We start from the raw sequence: 7,500 nt of genomic DNA, 5'->3' as shown, positions 1-7,500 counted from the left end.
TATATATTATGTATATATTATATTATTATATATATATAATTATAATATATTTTTATATTATATATATTGATATGTTAAAGTAAATATACGAAACTTGAATGAAACCCGTGAAATGGAAAAAGATAATAAAGGGAATTCGAGGACGCACAAAATTTGATCGTTGTTCAGCTTTCCCAGTCCAGTGTAATAAACTGGGATCGTAAACCCCTGATTATTAAATTATTAGCATACTCATATTGATGGTCTGGTTGGGCTTATGTGTACCTCTTTGTGTGCACAAAGGGTTAATAGCGATGTGATTCTGGATTTTCATCATCTTATGTTTAAATTTTGTACGTAATGAATAGATGGGTTTTTTGAAAAAAAAATAAATAAATAAAAAAATAAATAAAAAATAAAAAAAGGGAAAAAAAATATATAGCCCTGGCCTATCGAAAAAAAAAGGGAAAAAAAAGATACAAATTATAAAAGTGAAACGAGAAGGGAAAGAGAAAAGGAAAAAAGAATAAAAAGGGAGCAAAGGAGAGGGGTTTAAAACCCTTTAAATTTTTAATTTACTTATCCCATAGCTGGGATTTTTCCCTTGGGATGAGATCAGTCTCTTCCAGGTAGGAATAGATGGTTTTGTTTTGTGCGTGTGGGTGCCCGTGTGTGAGCGTGGTTATGTGGTGTTTGTGTGTATCTGTGTGTGTTAGCGCGGCCTATGTGTGGTTGGGTGTGGTGTCTGTTGTTGTGGCGTGCTATGTGTGTGTTTTTGTGTGGTGGTGTGTCTGTTAGCATGCTTGTTGGGTGGTATGTGTTGTGTGTGTGTGTGGCGTGTGTGTGGTGTGTGTGAGCGTGTTTGTGTGTGTTGTGTGGTGTATTATGTGTGAGGTGTTTTGGTGTGTATGTGTGTTTTTAAAGCGACTGTGTGTGTGTGTGTGTTTTTGTGTGTTGTGTGATGTGTAGTGTTCGTTAATACCCAAAAAAATAGGAAGGTTGATGTTTTCTCCCTCATGATACCGCGGTGGTCTCTTCATGGGACTCTCCCGTTTTTTTGAAATGGAAAAAGAGAAAAACTAAAAGCGTGTGGCTTCTTTGTGCCCTCTCTCCCTTTGCCCCCTGTGAGTGTGTGTTTGTTGTTAGTGATTCGCGTGTGTTGAGGTGAGTGAAAGTAACAAACCATTACTCTCCGTTTCTTTAAATAGATATAAGGGTACAATACTTTTACTCAAGTTCTAAATTTTTTATTTCATCATTTCTGTACATACATTAGCTTTTATATTTTTATACATTCCGCTATAGGTATATGTATTTGCTATTGTTAAGGGGGTTTTGTTTATGAGCACTTCTTACATAAAGTCTTATGTGGAAAATATATTTTTTCCATTTCACAGACGTAAACAATACAAACAAAATTGATCAGGAAAAATGCCCAAAATACGAGAGAGAAAAAACAAAAAACTTTGATACCACTCCTAAAATACTAAAAGGATTTTCCTATTCGATAAAATCGTCAATCTAAACCCTTTTTTCTCCCCTCACATTTTAATTGACACACCTTCCGCATAGACATAGTAGGCGAGGAAGACATCCCCTTTTGATCTTGCAGAAAAGGGAAAACCATCATCGGGAACACAAGGCGCAGCAACAATCCGCAACACTTCGGCGTTTCCCCCGGGAAAATTGAAATGAGGGACACTGAAACCCTGGAGAATCAACATGATAAGTTATGTTCATGGTGATAGTGACTGTGAGGCTTTGTTTTTATCATGATAGTGGCAAAAAGGGATGACAGTAATGATGATGAGGATGGCGATGAAAGGTGAAAATTAAGTGATAAATTGTGGTATGGTAATGATGATAATGAGGGCGATGATGATAGTGATGATGGTTTAAAAGGGGATTTGGGGATAGTGATATTATGATGGGTGATAGAGAGAGGGGAGAGAGGAGAGAGAGAAGGGGAGGGGGGAGAGAGAGAGAGAGAAAAGGGGAGAGAGAGGAAAAGAGGAGGAGGAGAGAGAGAAGAGAGATAGGGGAGAGAGAGAGGAAAGAGAAAAAGGGGAGGGGAGAGAGAGAGAGAAGAGAGAGAGAGAGAGAGAGAGAGGGGAGGAAAAAGAGAGAGAGGGGGATAGAGAGAAAAAGGGGGAGGAGAGAGGGGGGAAAGAGAGGGAGAGAGGGGGGGAATACAAACGGTACTGTTGATTTTGAGAAATTCTAGAAAAAAAAAAAAAAAACTGGGGAAAAAATTAGTTTCACTCTGGGGGGACCCAAATGGCTGGCGTAAGAAAGGTGGCAGTCACAAGGTCAGGGCAAACAATGCCATGCAATCGCTTCCATTTGCATTTATATACTACAATCATGCACACACACACACACATATATATTACAATTATATTTTTTATATATATATATATACATATATGTATATATATATATAAATATTATTCTATATATATATATTATATATATTTTGTATATATATATATATATATATTATTTAAAATATATATATATATGTAATATATTATATATATATATAAAAATTATTAATTTATTATATATATATATATATATATATATATATATATATATAATTTATATTATATATATATATATATATATATTATATATATATTTTATCAATAATATTTTATAAAAAAAATATATTATATATATACAGGGACCCACACACACACACAACACACACACATATATTATATTATATATATATTATATATATTATATTATATTATTATTATATATATTATTAATATATTTTTATATGTAACAGGATACACAACACACACAAAAACACACAAAATATATATATATATTAATATTTTTTTATTTTTTATTATATTTTTAATATATATATATATAAATATATTAATTATATATATATTTATTATATATAAAAGGATACACACAAACACACACACCATATTTATTATATATATTTTTATATATATTATATATATTATAATATATATATATAAAATACATATTTATATTATTTATATATATATATATAAAATACTATAAAGTATGTATATATATAATAAAAATTATAATATTATATTTATAAAATATATCATAACATTATTTTAAAATATATATTTATAAAAATATTTATATTATATATATAATATATATATTATTATATATATATATTTTATATATAATATATATATATAGAGAGAGAGAGAGAGAGAGAGAAAAGAGAGAGAGAGAGAGAGAGGAAATGATTCATACATATAAATTTATGTATATATATATTATATATATATTATATAAAATATAATATAATACATTGAATATATGTATTATTATATATATATATATTATATATATATAATATAATTATCTATGAAATATGTATATTATATTATATATATATATTATAATATTTTAATTTTTATATATATAATATATATATAATATATTTTATACAAATGTAATATGTTGTAAGTATATAAATATATATATAAATATATATATTAAATTATATATATGTATGTATGTTATATCTATATCTATTATCTATCTATTTTTAAATTTAACATATTTATATAAATATTATATGATGTGTGTGGTGTGTGTATGATGTGTTTTCTTGTGTGTAAGTGTGTGGGTGTGTGTGTGTATGCGTGTGTGTGTGTGTGTGTGTGTGTGTGTTGGGGTGTTGGTGTGTGGTTGTGTTTGTGTGTGTGTGTGTGTGGGTGTGAGAGAGAGAGAGAGATAAATAGATAGATAGAGAGAGAGAAACAATTTTACGGTTCCTTGACTTGCCCGGGCGCTGGGAGAGCCCGTAACCACGCAACGCACGCCATCATAACCAGGGGAGTCATAAGATAAACGATCTTTTTGGGTTTCTTACTGCAACAAATACTGTGTTAGTTAATAACAAATTTTGTATGGAGGGCCCCATAGCAACTCCATTTCTTTTTAAAAAAATTATATAAAACTGGAAAAGGTGAGACATTTACAAAAATCTTTGTTCGTCGATACTTTTTTTAAAACAAAATCGAACCCCAAAGTTTTTTTGATATTAACATTCCATCTTTCTATTTCTATGTATTATTGTGTGTATGTAAGTTTGTATAAACTAGACACACTGTAATGACAGCTAAAGAGTGAGAGGCATACTCACAACTGGAATCCGGAGTGTTCTCTCAAAACCAAAAGCTGCGGTACGGGATGGTCGGTGTCATTTGAATTAATACGCGTTGCTTGTCAAGGCGCGAGAGAGCTACTTTACCGAAATTATATCCGAAAGGATAGTTAATTGGATATGGTAATTAGTGATTTATATCCTAAAAAAAATTTTCCCTTAGAGTAGGTTTGATTTGTAGTTGCCGACATTTTTCAATCACATTATAAGCAACCTGATAAAAACATTCTCTTCTCTCTCTCTCTCTTTTCCTCTCTCTCCTATTCTCTCTCTCACACACACACACACACACCACACACACCACACACCCCCACACACCCCACACACCCCACCACACACAACACCCACACACCCACCCACACACCAACGAACGCACCGTCGCAAGGCCAGCACACAATCCAACAGCAATACAAAAAAAGTAAATCTATTGCTTCTTCCGAAGGTGAATATAGTTTACTGTGAATGAGTTAAATAGATAAAAAAACCTCTTTTGCAAGATTGAAGAGAAAGTACGTTAGATTACTTAAGAACAATACAAGCTGAGTAAGAGGGTAACATGAAAGGGGAAATTGGAGGAGACAGTCAGAAAGCGTATCTACGTATCGTAAGTCTTTTTCGTACATTTTCGTTTGGGGGTAATTCTACGTATCCCCACCCCCTACCCTCGGTCACCACGCATCCATGGACGAAAAACACACGCACACAGACCACAGATGCATTCATACATACAGGCTCGCAAATACACGAGGGGCCACACACCAATAACACCATGTGGCGCACACACACAAACTTTTGCGCACACATACGCGAACGCACACCCACACACATACACACTGAAAGAGAGAAGAACAAGCTTAACTCTGGACAGTACAGACAGGACTGAATTGAGAAAAACACACTACAAACTACAGAATATCTGTACTAGACGGAGAAACTCACCATCCGTCCGGGGATTTCCCTCTCTGGAAAATACAATTGCAAGACACACTTTGAGATACAAACAGTCCGGGATGATGATTCTGTGCTTGTACGTGACAGCCACTCAAGCTTAAAGGAAGTGACAAGTTAAATATCATCAAGGGTAAAATTCAGAGGAGTATGACAACAATAGAACAGCAAAAGCAAGAACAAGACTAAGAAAAAACGACAAAAAAGATGGCAAAAAAAAAAGAATAAAAGAAAAGGAAGCTCTATAGAAAATATAAACATATGGTGCCGAAGAATATCCAACATGAACCAATTAAAAATGATTGGCCATGGCACATGGCAAAATAGATTTACAGAAACATCAGGAAATTACAGGCTTTAAACATAATGCACAGACATCTACATAGAGAGTTCGAGGTCCAACACACCGCTGGTCAGCACTGCCACCCAGGGGTCATCTCCGGCTGGTTGGTCAGTGTCAGAATCTGGAACTTCCTCCTTTTCCTCTTCAGGAAATGCAAGCTACTGTGACTGTCAATATGTACGTATGTGATTAGCATGGGTCTGCAATATTTTATCAAGGGCCAAATCTTGGATCTTGAAAGAAACATGACCTAGGTATTTGCAGTTCCTGGCTGGACCTTTCCACCTCACTTCAAGTGGCCTTGGAGCCATTTCTTTATATAGCTCCAGGTCACCTCCCTCAGGAGCAAAAGTTCCTTTGGTCCGTTGGTCATAACCTCTGCTGTAAATGGCAAGTGCTTCCTTAGAGGCCTCCACTGCTGCTCTCTGGGCCGTCTTGAGCAGTGCTGCATGTCGTTATCAGCAAATAAAGCCTCCTTTGCCAGGCCCACCGGGAAGCAGGCATGCCACCTGGTCACCAAATACATGGGCTGTTCATATATCGATTGATGAATGGCAGAATTAATAGCTAGGCGCAGCTCTCGAATGTATGTGTGCCAGCGGTTAAGATGATCTCCAACTATGGAGGGGGAGACACTTTCATAGTTTTATTGCTCGGTTTAATCAGACCATAAGCTTGAGGGTGATGCCTAGTTGTAAAAAGATGTGTGGACCTTAGGAGGAGCGCCATTTCTTCCAATAACCCTGAAGTAAACTGCCTTCCACTTTGTATCACATGTGGTGATCCAAAGTATGTTAGCCTGTGTTCAAGAAAGTGGACCTTCGCAGATGACCTTCAGCGGAACAATCTGGAGGAATCTAGTGTGCTGATCGACAATGGAGAGTGCATAATGTACAGGGGCTTGGCAGAGGTTAAGGATATCCATGGGCTCTCTCTTCAATGGATAAAGAACCAGGGGAGCTTCGGTCAATGGTACTCTTTCCATCACCCTTCATTTCTGCTGATGTGATTGACACTCCTCTACACATTGTCATAGATAAGCATCATATTTGGCCAATTAAATGCGTGGCTAAAGGTAGAGTGTGGTACACACACCTGGAAAATGGTCTGGCCAGGGAGATGCAATAAGCAATACAGGATGTTGTCCTTTAACTCAAAATCAGAGAGTGCAGAAGGAAGCTTTTATTTAGGCACCCTTCCACACTGAGTATTCTAGAATCTCTCATGAACTTGGGTCCTGACCTTGCTCGGGAGCTAATCCTGGGGACTGACATCATTTACGTCTATAGTGGCTTATTTGTCGGATAATAAGTCAGGACATAGTTTGTTGGTCCCTCCTTATATCTGGTGTCATAATCATAAAAAAAAGATCATGGGTATATCTTGTACTTAGGAAGGTGGTACAGATGATGAGCCTAAAACCATGAAGTAACATTAAACATATACACATCTCAACAACAGCTTAACCTCACAATCTATTTCTAGGCAGCGCATTTTGGCATCTCACAGCTTCCGGCTATAAAAGGCACAGCTGTAGGACACCTGTCATCACATTGCATGAGGGCAGCCCCAACTGTGACTGAAGCTGGCATCAGGGTGCAACCCAAACTCCTTCTGAATTCAGGTTGCCCTACAACAGGCTCAGTGTCAACAAGTTTTCAATCTGAACTTCAGACTGCTGTTCATCACCCCACTCCCAAACTTGACCTTCTTAAACAAACATGAAGGGGAGCTGCAATGGTAACATATTTGGGAATATGCTTATGAAAGAAATTGGTTGTCCCAGGAATAATTGAGCTTCTTTAATGCTTTCAGGAGCTGGAGTCTTGACAATTGCTGCTACCTTGTTCTTCTGAGAACGATGCATCAGGAGAGATCTGTAAGCCCAAAAAAATTAACAATGGTGACGGTAATTTCAGTTGGTATGCCCCAGGAATCATTGAACTTCTTTAACGTTTTTAGGAGCTAGAGTCTTGACAATTGCTGCTACCTTGCTTCTATCTGGCGAAGCAATCAGGAAGAGATTTTGAAGCCCAGGAGTTAATGTTGGTGA

The sequence above is a fragment of the Penaeus japonicus genome, unplaced genomic scaffold (assembly GCF_977035675.1).
Source record: "Penaeus japonicus unplaced genomic scaffold, GWHDUDI00000001_assembly GWHDUDI00000039, whole genome shotgun sequence".
Lineage (NCBI taxonomy): Eukaryota > Metazoa > Arthropoda > Malacostraca > Decapoda > Penaeidae > Penaeus > Penaeus japonicus.
Note: the sequence above shows the minus strand (reverse complement) of the source record.